This window comes from Aethalodelphis obliquidens, unplaced genomic scaffold (assembly GCF_003676395.1).
Source record: "Aethalodelphis obliquidens isolate GAN/ISIS:26980383/991018 unplaced genomic scaffold, ASM367639v1 scaffold5, whole genome shotgun sequence".
In the NCBI taxonomy this organism is placed as follows: Eukaryota; Metazoa; Chordata; class Mammalia; order Artiodactyla; family Delphinidae; genus Aethalodelphis; species Aethalodelphis obliquidens.
Genome location: NW_020837949.1, coordinates 42506339 through 42520068, shown reverse-complemented (window position 1 = coordinate 42520068; position 13730 = coordinate 42506339). Strand labels below are relative to the sequence as shown.

The 13730-nt window shown below is 39.5% G+C and overlaps 1 non-coding gene across 1 annotated transcript; it reads left to right on the top strand.

Annotated features, from left to right (window-relative positions):
* Positions 1–11608: 11608 nt before the first annotated feature.
* Positions 11609–11715, top strand: LOC113618619 (U6 spliceosomal RNA). Its single transcript, XR_003432055.1, has one exon. It is a non-coding gene; the product is annotated as a U6 spliceosomal RNA (small nuclear RNA).
* Positions 11716–13730: the final 2015 nt, after the last annotated feature.

Below are 13730 nucleotides of genomic sequence, written 5' to 3'. Positions count from 1 at the left end.
TATGTCCCCGCCTGCCCTGCACTGGCACTCCATGAGTGATAACATCTTGACTGCCTTGGTTTCTTTGGGAAAGAAAATAATTGTGTTTAAAGTTTAATTCTTGCTTCCCTAAGGAGGCCTTTATTACCAAGACCCCTCTGCTGGAAGATGAAACAAGAGCAGTGGTAAGAAACTCCAGAGACCCTCTGAACCCGATGAGGGGCTGTGGAACCAGGCTTCTTAGTGGGACATGCCCTTGCTGTCTGTCCTGGGGAAAGATGGCTCCACAGCTCTAAAGAACTCTAGTTCTGTGATGAACGGAGCCTTGGAGAGGGAGTAGGTAGATTTTACTTCTCCCACAATCTCCACGTGCGCCTCTACACAAGCCACTCAAAATAAATATAAAACCTACATAAGGTAGTGTGACAGAAACATAACTTCAAACATAACAAATTCCCTGGTCTCCTTTGAAAGGTCAGTTTGTGATTCTCCTGCCAGGCCCCCCAAGCCTGTCCTGGAGAATGCACTGCTCCAGACTTTTCCCTCCTTCGAGAAAACGAATTCTCCAGTTTCACACTGCCCACAATTCGTGCCTTCTTCACTTGAGAAATTCTTCATTTGCCAAGTCCCTGCTCAAAAGCCATCTCCTTTATAAAATTGTCACTAATCTGGGTTTTCACCTCTTCCTTGGGACTTCCACAGACTTTTGTGCATACCTCCATGATGGTGATTTTTATAGTTATTTTAATTCCTTTTGCTACAGGATTATATTTTATAAGCGGGTGGGCTTCATGCCTTCTCCTGTTTTGTAACCCCAAATGTTTGCAAGTGCCTAAGGTAATAGTAGGTGCTCACTTTGTAAAATGGTAATTGAAACTGTGCGGGTTAAAGTAAAGCAGTGCTCTCCTGCCTTTTGAGAGACTGTGTGAATTTTCCCTGTATCACAGGTTGCTTCACACTCTGTCAGCTCATTCAGCCCCTGAACCTGGAGTGTTTCACTGCCTACTCCTTTGCCTGGTGAATCCCCGCACATCCTTTAAGACGTGGCTTAGATATCACACACCAAATTTAGGAGGCTTCCTCGACGCTTCCAGGTAGTTTTAGACATTCCTTGTTAGGAATTTCCATAGAACTCCATGAACGTACTTCGAAAACTACCATACATTGTTCTAGATTATCTATATGTGGCTGCATCCTTCGTGAGACTGTGAGCCTCAGTGTAGCAATTTCCAACACACAGTTAAGCAACAAGGAAACATTTATGGAATGAATGAATGAATGAGTAGACAATTTTTGCTGACTACCACATTTGACCCGTACTGTTAAAATTCTGGGGAAACCTGTCCATAGGGAGGACCATTATCTTGAGACGATTTTATAAAGCTCTGATCCTTAAACACCTCCCAACTAAAAATCACAAAGGGAAGCTGAAGGGAGGAACAGGATTCCTTATAGAACTCTCACCCCTGCCTTTCGGCTCCTGCATTTACAATTCTAGGCTTGAATTTAGAATGAGGTGACTAGAATGAATTGTGTCACATGCTGCCTGCACTCAGTTGTAGTTCAATTATAATTTATGGATCGCTTTGGTCGTCAGGGACCACTATCATAACCAAATGTTATGGCCTTATTATGGCACCTGCACTCATCCATCTTCCACAAATGGACAGTCAGACACTAAGCGCCTATTGAGAAGGCCATTCCCAAGCTGTGCAGGTTAACGCTGATCTCTGATTAGTCCCAGATTACGTCTCTGGACTGACATAATTTGCATTCCCTTTTAGGGAAAAGATGACAACACAACCTGGTATAGGATTTGCATTTTTTTTAAACCTTCTCAGTTTGTTTCAAGAGCCCTTTCACTTTCCTCTAAGACTGAGATCATTTCTTCCTTTTATCACATTGGTTTTTCCTCTTTTCAAAAGTCTGGCTAGCGTTGGGTATGGATCCCTACTGTGCCCTAAATTTTACTGTCATCTTAAAATGGGATTACTTGTGGGTTTTTTCCTCTTCTTTTAAAAAAAACTACAATAGCAAAAGTGAGATTTTCAAAATCACTTTATGAGGTATGACCGAAATATAAAGAGCTGTACCTATTATTTCATAGAACTTGATGAATTTGGGGGTAAGTATACACCCATAAAACCATCATCACCATCAAGGCCATACATGTATCCATCACCTTCCAAAGATTTCTCCTGCCACAAAAATAAGATTTATGAACTATCTAATAGCATACAAAGATGTTATATTTATCAAAAATACCAGTATTCACAGAGGGAAAAGAATCATTTAATTAAGAAATAGCACTGAGAGTTGTTTGCTCCCTGTAAACATTAATAGATGATTAACAGCTGGTTTGGAATTTACATTTTGCAAGTTGATGTTCCTTTCTAGGAAGCTTTGTCATCTAAAAATCACTTCCTGTTTTGTTTTTAGTTAAAATGTCACAGTCTGGGGCTCTACCCATGATAAGCAGTTCCCAATCTCATTGAACATGTTCCAGGTGGCCCTGTTTGGTTGGGAAAGTTGGAGGCTAACCTCAGTATAACTCAGGGGAAGGAAGCTCTATTTTACTTAGCATCATTGCACCTCCTGAGAATAGGACTGTAACTCACTCAGCTGCATGGCCTCTCTCTCATGGCACCTGCTTCTCACTTCTAAATGCTTCTCTGTTGACCAACTGGCTTCTTCTTCCCCAATCTCCTTTCTTTTATATTGTACACATACACTTCGAATTGCCATGTCCTCAACTCAACATCATGAGTTTGATTTACTATCTACCCCTACTTCTAACTCATGTTCAAAATTGCCAAATTCCAGGGCTTCCCTGGTGACGCAGTGGTTGAGAGTCCGTCTGCTGATGCAGGGGACATGGGTTTGTGTCCTGGTCCGGGAATATCCCACATGCCACGGAGCGGCTGGGCCTGTGAGCCATGGCCACTGAGCCTGCGTGTCCGGAGTCTGTGCTCCGCAACGGGAGAGGCCACAACAGTGAGAGGGCCGCGTACCGCAAAAATTTAAAAAATTTAAAAAAAATTGCCAAATTCCTAATTCCCAAGGATGGAATCTGAGCAGTCCAGCCCATCTTTCTGAGCCAGACATCACAAGGGATTGGTCACTGGCCAGTCTGTACATGCTTCTCTTTGAGTAAGATGTCCAGCCTTGTTCCAATCAGCTAACAGTAATGAGGGTCAAATACTATAAACCTGACCTATTTAAGCAGAGGGTCTGAAGATGGCAGAGTGCATTACAACAGAGGTGTCTGAAGCATACATTTATCTTTAGCATTTGGTTAGGCATGAAAACAGTATTTGCTCAGGCCCATATAGTTTTTCTACATGGGAAACAAGGACAGTCATCACTCCCCATGAATAATCCTCCAACCAATAATCAAGAGAGTCACTGAGAAAAAAAACAGAACTGGAACTCCAGTACTGACTTCTTGCAAGAAAGAAGTTACAGCTGACCTCAGAATACCCTGGGTCAGGGTTTGGGTGTTCTCTGTCTGTTGAGATGCTCTGTCTCCATCTCTGACTTTTGCATCTTTGCATATTGGCTTCATTGCTCTCAAACCAGCCGACCCTATATTTGCTCACGGCTCTACCACATCCTTGAAAATTCATGTTCAGAGATAAAAGGGGATTTAAAAAATCCTGGGGAAGGATTCTGATTGAGTCAAAGCTCAGTCACATACTGTATCAGTCAGAGTTCTCTAGAGAAACAGAACAACTAGGATGCATATATACACTACACACATTGTAGGGAAGGCTGGCAGGCTGAAAACTCAAGCAAGAATTAATGCTGCAATCTTGGGGCAGGGTTTCTTCTTTGGGAAATTCCAGATTTTGCTCTTAAAGCCTTCAAATGATTTAATGAGGCTTACCCACACTGTCAAAGGTAATGGTTACTTAAGGTCAGCTGATTTTAGATGTAACCACATCTACACAATAGCTTCACAGAAACATATAGATTAGTGTTTGATTAAATAACTGGGCCCTATAAACTAGCCAAGTTGACACATAAAAACTAATCACAGAACATGCCCACCCCTTTGTCCAGTTAATGGGGCAACAGGGGGATTGGAACACTTTAGACCATTTGCCTACCCATAGGGTCACAGATGGGGACTCGAGTAACAGAAACAAGATTAGATATGAACACCTGTAAGCTCATGACCCACCTCATTGGTCTATCCATAGGTACATGAAGTGGCCTAGAAGCCAGGCGGTGCACATGGATGAACAGTGCCACATGGGTAGGAAGTGAGACAAGAGAATACTTGATTTACTCAATTTGTAATGGCAATGCAAGTCTCAACATACGTTTCTTTTTCTTTTTGTCTTGCCTTTGGACAATACATTGCTTCTCATGGTCCCCAAGGATTAATGCAATGTGCAGGAAGAACAACACAAATAAATTCATAAAGCAAAGTATTTATTATTAATAGATAAAACATACATTAATAATCAGCAAAAATTAAACACTGTTGCAATTTCCAAACAGTGTTTTGATTCATGCTATCTTCTTTTTCATCTCAGAGTTATATATTACTAATTCATTTAAAGGATACATTTTGAGTGCAGCTGTGTGACAGTGGTGGTGAACAAGGCAGTTAACATCCTTTATGTATTTCTATCCTGTCCCCTCTTCCCTTTATTGCTTATTTATCTTTTATCTACGTAAGTATCCCATTCTACTTAAAATGGAAAATAATAGGGTTTAAGTGAATTGCCCGAAGTCAGGGTCTTTTGACTTTGAGCCCAAGGCTATTTAAAGGGTGGCTCACAAACCCACAGCATCGGCATCATCTAGGAGATCATGAGAAATGCAAAGCATTGGGCTTATTGAATCAGGTTCATCAGGACATCAGAATTACTGAATCAGACTTGCTGAGGGTGGGATTCAGGCATCTGTTTTAAGCAAGCTCTCTAGGTGACTCTTATGTACCACCAAAGTCTGAGAAAAGTTTTAGGCTACTTATCTTTACCTACTGCACATATGTGGAGTATTAGTAAACCTTGCTTTAATTTGACTGTTTCACTGTCTCAGATCTTCTCAGAAGAACCTCATTCTAAGACCTTGAACCCCTCTGTTCTGTGTGGAGGACCTCCCAACACACCAGTCAATCAGCATCTGCATTGTCCTAAAGCAGTGTTTCTCAACTGGGAAAGATTTTGTTCCACAGCGAACACTTAGCAATGTCTGTAGACATTTTTTGTTGTCATGGCTTGGATGGGGGTGATACTACTGGAATCTAGTGGGCCAAGCCCACAGATGCTGCTAAACATCCAATAATGCACAGGACAGCTCCTTGCAACAAAAATAATCCAGCAGAGAGACAGCAATAGTGCTGAGGTTGAAAAACCCTGCCCTAGAGGATCCTAAGCAATCAATGACCAATATGCCCACTATGACATTTTGGCCTGCTGTCTTCCTTCTCCACTCCCCAAATTATTAATAGTCACTAAGAAATGGCAACGTTTGCTTGCTAGGCAGAGAAGTATTCTGATTTTAAACTTGAGTCAGCAAAAGAAACTGCCACATGACAGTGGAATCACAATATATCATCCCACACTCATCCATCCTCCTCATTTGTTTTCATTTCGAATGAGCCCAACAACACCCTCACTAATATTTTACATAGCTATGTTATACATTTAATAAAATGCATGCCCTTTAAAAGTCATAATGTTCCCACCAGGACTTGTATATGATACCATATAATATTTCTTGAAACAGGGATCTGGCTTGGAGAATGACTTCAATTTGTTTTCCAGATACATGTGACATAAATCACTATTTCATAGACTGATCACCAGACCATTGCTGGCTTGAAATAATGTTTCACAGCCCGCAACCTGTTACCACAGAAAGTTCTTATTTTTAAAATCTATAAACTGAAATGATGACCCTTGACAGGCAATGAAACCTACAGCGTTACTTGTTGAAGTTCTAATTTTTACTATATCTTAGCAATATAATAAATAATTGAATAGAGAAAATATAACTTAAATAGTGCTCATCTTAGCCTGGGAGCCCCCAAAGCAAAATCTGAGGTGAAGGTTTATGATGAGTGGTTAATTCGAGAATGTGATTGCAAAAAGGAGAAGCAAGGGATAGGGGAATGAAGCAGGAAAGGAGGGAAATCCAACTGCACCGTAAGTTGGCCACCCAATGGGTGGCTGGTCACTTCATACTGTGCATGAGCCTTTGGGAAACTTTATGAAATGTATCTCAGAATCATCAGTCTGGGGAAGAAAGGGAGAAGCAGTTTTCTGTTAGCTGCCAGTCTCATGGGTCAGCACTGTTGTACAGAATGTCTGCTTCCCCAGATTTCATTTTTGAGTGCTAACTGTTCCAGACATGCCCAAAGATAGGAAGTGAGAGGGGTCTAAAACAGGAAAATATTAGGCTGCACCTGTCAGAAATTTCTGGAAGACTATAGAACTTGCCCCTGTAGAGGTAATTACAATGAGAAGTATGGCCAAGAGTACTGGAAGAGATGAACAAGAGGTGTTTGCAACATAACCCTTTAATAACACACTTAAATTAGGTTGAGTTATATTACTCATACATCTATAGTATATACGATGAATATATAGATGTCTGAGACATGTGCTATACATCCATATAATATATATCTCTCTCACTATATAGCCCTGTAAGTATAGGTACATATGATACACACATGCACACATGTGCATGTACACATACAATTTATAAGTATATAATTCAAATAAATATTTATGAACATTTTAAATGCTTATATAATATTTAATAATGACAATAAAGATTTTCAATATTTTTCTTGTCTAAGCTTAGCGTTGCCTAAGATGTATGGTTCCTCTTGTTCTGGCCTCATTTGAAAGGAATTATTTGACATTGAAATGTATGGCTACACTTCTTATTGGAAGTTCATGACAAGTGTGCCTTTCCAGTGGATGTTAGCTTCTTGTATCCTTTGGATAATACATTTGATATTGACTATTTCTGCTGTTTAAACTTAGAATCTGACTACTTCTGTTTAAATCCTGTCTATACAACATACCAGTTGTGTGACCTTGGGCAAGTTATTTAAACCTTCTGTGCACCAATTTCCTCAATTATAAAATGGAGACAATGACAGCACCTGCCCTATGAGACTATTATAGAAACAAATAGTTAAACATGAAAAACCTTTAGGTTGGGGCCTGGTACATAGCAGGAGCTCCTAGTATCTTAGCCATTCATAGCTAATAAATGTTAGCTATCCTTATTATTTTTATACATGCATATCAAAACTGTATGGAAGAGGACAGAAGAAGAGAGAGGTGGAATTATTTGGCCTATCTTTTCTTGGGTCATTTCCTACCAATAAGCAATCTCCAATGTATTTTTAAACTGAACAAACACTTTAAATTGCATGTCTTTGGTTTGTTTTTAAAGCACTTTGCTTATCCTAAGTTTTATCCAGAGATAAACTTTTAATATATTTTAGAGAGCATTTAGTATGTCATTTGAGAGTTTCTGAGTCACACTAGGGTGTTACTGAATGGAACAGAGCCTTTAAAGTAAAAACCCAAGAAATGTTAAAAGCAAAACATGAGTTAAGTGACTCTGGATGAGTGGACTTGAAGATCACACTTGTAGCCATGTGGCCAGAGGGTAGGAAAACCTTCAAACAAGACAAATCAGAAACATTCTCTGTACCTTGTTCTAAGTCTTGTGTGAAGACCAGATGTATAAAGCTAGATAGAAGTCTCTAACTTAAGGAACTCACAGCCTAGTAACCCTGCTACCTAGCTTTATTCCAAAAGTATAAACCAAGTATATATGAACCAAATGTATAAACCAGTTTTAGATATAAAACAAAGTAAAATAAACAAATCAATAGAAGTTTTGTCTAAGTGGCCTCAGTAAAAATTCAGCCAAATTGATTCTTTGGTACAAAAAATATGATTCAAGGAGGATTATATGGGGTTTTAGAATTAATGCTTAATGGTTCCAGTTCACTATTAGATATAAAGGACAATGTGGGAGCCAAGTCCAGGCTAAGCCTTATTCCTACAGAGAAAGAGCAATAGTCCAATCCTAATCCTTGAAGGTGAGAAGAAGACCTAGAAGGGAACTGGAAATGCATGAAAGTTGTAAAGCTCTTACAACTGAAACACTCACATTCTGTCTGAAGGACAAAATATCATATTAATTGAGCACCTACTATGTACCAGTTTGCCAACTTCTTTATAAGAAATGTGTCATCACTTCCACTTCCAAAGACTTCTAACATTCCAGAAGTTAAGTTAGCAATCCTCAAAAGATTATAAAGATAAAAAGAAGCCAAAGCAGAGTTGTAACCCCTGCCTGTCCAGCAACGCACATCATCAAATTGCTTTTTCCTCTGGGTGTGAACAAATGAACACCAGCTCACCAAATACACAGTTGGCCTATCATAGCTAGCTGGTCAATGACCATGTGAGGTCATCGGCAGTGACTTGGTATCAGCCATTTTTGAGCCCTGGCAGTGATAGAAAAATGCCCTTGATATTTCAGAGCCATGAGTTTGACAGGGCAGATGAAACAGCTGATATCAATTAGAAAATAAATTAGGATTTTCTGGCCAACTTAAAAATAAATCCTATGCATAGCCATCCACAATCTGGAGTGGGAATCATTTATTGACTCAAGTAATTGCCTCTCAATGTCTGTAGTAAGTTAACTACCTAAGGCAAGTGAGACAAAACACCCTCAAGAGAATTGTATTTGTTTATCCTGTTAAGTAGGCTTTTAATTGTGTTATGTCCCTCTGCCTAACCTCCTTGACATTTAAAGGCTGGTGGTCGATTCTGTACTTATTATTCATGTTGACAATAAATAATACAAGGCAAAGAATTGATCTTCTACTAAAGGTAAATTATGTGAGGGAAAACAGAATGGTGAAGACAAGGCTCTCCATATTGTCTCTATCCTCTGCTATATACCAGGCTAAGCCCACATGTTGCTTATTTTCCAGAGGTTTTGGGATCAGATCAGAGACCCTGCATCAGAGTCTCAGGTCCTAGGACCATCACTGCTCTGCAATGTTGGGGAGACTCTTAACCTCTCTGAGCCAAGTATCCTCATTCAGATGTAAGTAGTATTCATTTGCACACTTTGGAAGTGGCAGAAATTTTCACATACACAACTTTGTTTCCTTACTGTATGCATCATGCCACAAATCCTGTCAAGCTGGTGATACTGTCCAGGCTCTTCAGATAAAGAGACTAAGATTTAGAGAGGGAAAATGTTTTGCTTCAGGTTACAATAAAGAACTGAGATCAGCTGACCTCCAGGTCCATGTACTGCCTACTACAGTGTGTTGGTCATGGCCCTCTCCACCTTGGTAAAATTAGAATCTTCTTATTTCAAATTAGAAGTAATCAGCTGTTAAGAATGTTAAAACTTAACTTTCTGCCTAGTGAACTTTGTTCTACCAGCAATAATCAACTACTTAGATTTAACTCCTCCCCTTCCCTTTCATATCCAACTTCTGCCAAGGCCTTTTGAATCTCTGTTCTAAACTTTCTTGACTCTCTCTTCTTCCATTTTCCACCCCACTGGTTAGTTCTGAGACTGTCTCCTAGACCTGTGCAAAAGCCTTTCCTGGGCCCCTGCCTCCTCCTCCTCTCCCTCCAATCTATTCTCTTTGCACTGTTGGCTGCATGGCTTTCTATATTATAATTCTCTCTGCTGTGAGAAACCCTTGACTCCCCTGTATTACTCTCCCAGGGTCAGCTCCTATACAGCCCTTATCCCATTTCATCCCAACCCCTATGATAAGTCAGCTGTTTTCAGCAGTCTATGCACCCTGGGTTGCCTCACACCTCTGTGCTGTTATTTTTGTCTAGAACCCTAGTGTCACCTTAAGGAAAGAGTTTTCTTTATCCTTGAAAACTCACCGACCCTCATGAAGACTTTCCTCCCCCTCCTTCTCCATACTAACACCCACCTCCCCTTTTACTCAGATCTACTATTCACCCACAATTGTCAATTATGGAGTTTACAGGGAAGAGTTCCCCACAACTGGCAATCAAGGTAAATAAAATGATTCTGAGACTTAAACCTTAAAACCAACACATAAAGGATCAAGGCAGAGAAGTGCAAAGTCATCTTAAAGAGATAGAACAGTCTCCAAGCTTGAATATTGGGTTATAATAAATCTGAAACCCTTGGGGCCAGATTTGCTTTGGAATTCACATAGTTTGTTGTAATACAATGCATATACCGTATGTTCTAAATATAATACCCTCAGTGTAACATGTTGTGGAAATCATCAGTATTTGTGCAGTGAAACTATGAACCTCACACTAAGAAGCATAAATAAAGATTATAAATAGCTTCATGTTATTTCAGGTCAGATTTGCCCTCAATTTACCACTTTTGGCTTTCAGAGCTTTGAGGATTTCAGAATTGTGGATAATGGGTTGTGGACTTGAATCTCCCTAAATAAAGAAATTCTCAGTCAGAAAGGGAAGAACTCAATCACAGAGAAGTGAATCAATAAGTCTAGGCCACATTCAAGAGGAGGGGATCATACAAGGTTGTGAGACTAGGAAATAGGACCACAGGGGGCCATATTGGAGGCTACCTACCCTACAAGGGATTGTGAAGTATTCCAGGGTTAGTTAAAGCTGAGCTGCTTTCATCCCCAGGAGAAAGGGTCAAGGAGAGAGAGAGTAGTTTACGGAACTTGGAAGGATAGAGTCATGTGGAGAGAGCAGTCTTGAAAGACAATGTGTCCTTGGGTCAAGGAAGAGATATCTTCAGATGAACCCATAGGGAGAAAGCAGGTTGAATAAATACCCTGACCTCTTTTTTCTCTCTCTCCCCATCTCCTGATAAACCTCTTGACTGGTTTATCTGGTTCTGATTGATAAACTGGTTCTGACTGATAAACCAATCAGAAGTCCTGAAACAAGAGAGCACATTGATGTACTCCATATAGGACAGCCAACAAGGGCAGAGATTGGGTCTGGAGGGATAAATAGAAGATACCAGCACATTATACTAGTATCTGGAAAATCACCTGTTGGGGACATTTTGGTCCCAGGGAACTTTTGTGTTTAAAAGGTTAACTTGGTATAGCATAGGACACCGTATTCAATATCTTATAATGACCTATAAAGGAAAAGAATCTGAAAAAGAATATATATATATATATATAATATATTTATATGAAACTGACTGACTTTGCTGTACACCTGAAACTTACACAATATTGTAAATCAACTATAGTTCAATAAAAAGGTTTAACTTGAATTATTATTATCATTTTAGCATGAGTTATCTTAACAACTGCCTTATAAATTCCTGGTCAGCAAGGATGGAGCCACATTTGTCTTTGAACATTATGCACTAATTTGCCTGTGCCAACACAGGTTCTTAACCTCAGATATTATGTAGTAAACACTTTTTATTTTAGGGATGAGAAAATGGCTGAGATGTTAAGTGAATTGCCTAAGATCACACAATGCTAAGCCCACGTGTTCCAACACTACCTGTAATTTACTAATTCCTTAATAGTAATGATAATGATAACTTTGCAAGGGTACAACATTTTAAAGTTTACAAAGAACTTCCACCCACATCATCTCATTTATATCTCACAATAGTGCTTGCTTCAGCAGCATATATACTAAAATTGGAATGATACAGAGAAGATTAGCATGGCCCCTGTGCAAGGATGACACACAAATTCGTGAAGAATACCATATTTTTATGCACCCCAATGTTCACTGCAGCACTATTTACAATAGCCAGGACATGGAAGCAACCTAAAAGTCCATCAACAGAGGAATAAATAAAGAAGATGTGGTACAAATATACAATGGAATATTACTCAGCCATAAAAAGGAATTAGATAGTGCCATTTGCAGAGATGTGGATAGACCTAGAGACTGTCATACAGAGTGAAGTAAGTCAAAAAGAGAAAAACAAATATCATATAATACCGCTTACATGTGGAATCTAGAAAAATGGTACAGATGAACTTATTTGCAAAGCAGAAATAGAGACACAGATGTAGAGAAGAAACTTATGGATGCCAAGGGTGGAAAGGGAGGGGTGGGATGAATTGGGAGATCAGTATTGACATATATACACTACTATGTATAAAATAGATAACTAATGAGAACCTACTGTATAGCAAAGGGAACTGTACGCAATGGTCTGTGGTGACCTAAATGGGAAGGAAATCTAAAAAAAGAGGGGATATATGTATACGTATAACTGATTCACTTTGCTGTACAGCAGAAAGTAACACAACACTGTAAGGCAACTATACTCCAATAAAAATTTATAAATAAAATAAGCCATGAAAGGCAAAATAAAATAAATTAATCCCACAATAACTCTGATGTACTTGGAAGGTAGATATTATTTCCATTTTATAACTCAGAAAGTGACCTACATAGGTGTTAGTTATTTTCAACACAACAAAAAGTGCCATAATAAGCATAGGAAATAATACGGAAGTTTGGGGCTTATTGAACTCAGCTATTCAGTCTCATTACATAGGATTATCTCCTCTAACTGGTTAAGGCAATTCTCTGAACTACGAACTGAGGGGCTTCTCAGTGAGAAACCAAGATAGGGTCATCCTGTATGAAAATGGTGAGAGCAGTGTTGTGTGAGTTTCAGGTATACAGCAAAGTGATTCAGTTATACATATACATGTATCTATTCCTTTTCAAATTCTTTTCTGTACACCTGAAACTAACATAACATTGTTAATTTAATTTAATAAAAATTAAAAAAAAAAGAAAATGGTGAGAGCAGACTGAAGCAGATCTCAGGGAATCGTCTAAGGGGAGAAAGAGAATAAAGCAACCCTACTAAGGGGCTTTCTTTCTCTACCACTGATGGAGTTCCTCCTGTGCTTCCTGGTGACATATCTATAGCATTCTCCAGGAAACAAAGCCTATATTCTCTTGGGGAAATCTACACAATGAACACACTCACACACACACACACACACGCAAACCCAGTAGGCTGGGGGGCAAGAAGAGGGTCTTGGGAAAACCTATGTAGAATTTGAAACCTATACTATTGTTCTAATTATCTACTGCTATTTAACAAACCCCAAAACTTAGTGGTTTAAAATAACATCCCTTTTTACTATAGTTCACAATTTCGTGGGTCAAGAATTCCCACGAATTCTGTTTCACGTGGCATAGACTGGAATGATTCAGTGAAATTCAGCTGACGGCTGGTCTGGTCAGGAGGAGACAAGAGACTTCATTCTTATAACCAGTGTCTTGATGGGAATGGCTTGCAAGCTGAGCTCACCTCTGCCTCTCTCCCTCTCCATATAGTTTCAGGGCCCTCCATGAGATATCTCCAGTAGGGTAGTTGGATTTCTTACACAGCCGTTCAAGACTCTCAAAGATTTAGGAGGCAGTTGCTAGCCTTTGTTCGAGGAGAGGTCCAGACTGTCATAGCATTAGGTCAGCTGTGCAGTTTTGGTCCAAGAATTCACAGGTTGACTCCGTTCCAGGAGAAGCTAAATAGACCCCACCATTTGGTGGGAGGATCGTCAAAGAATTTATGACTATATTTGATCCCATACAAGTCTTACCATAAACTGCTCCGATTTTCTCCATTCTTTTCATTGTTACCACTCATTCAGTGTTTTTACAATTATAATCTGAAGAAAATAATGAGGACACAGGGGGGATAATTTTTAACTCTAGGAACATGCCCCATCAACTGGGGACATGAATTGAGATGATCTC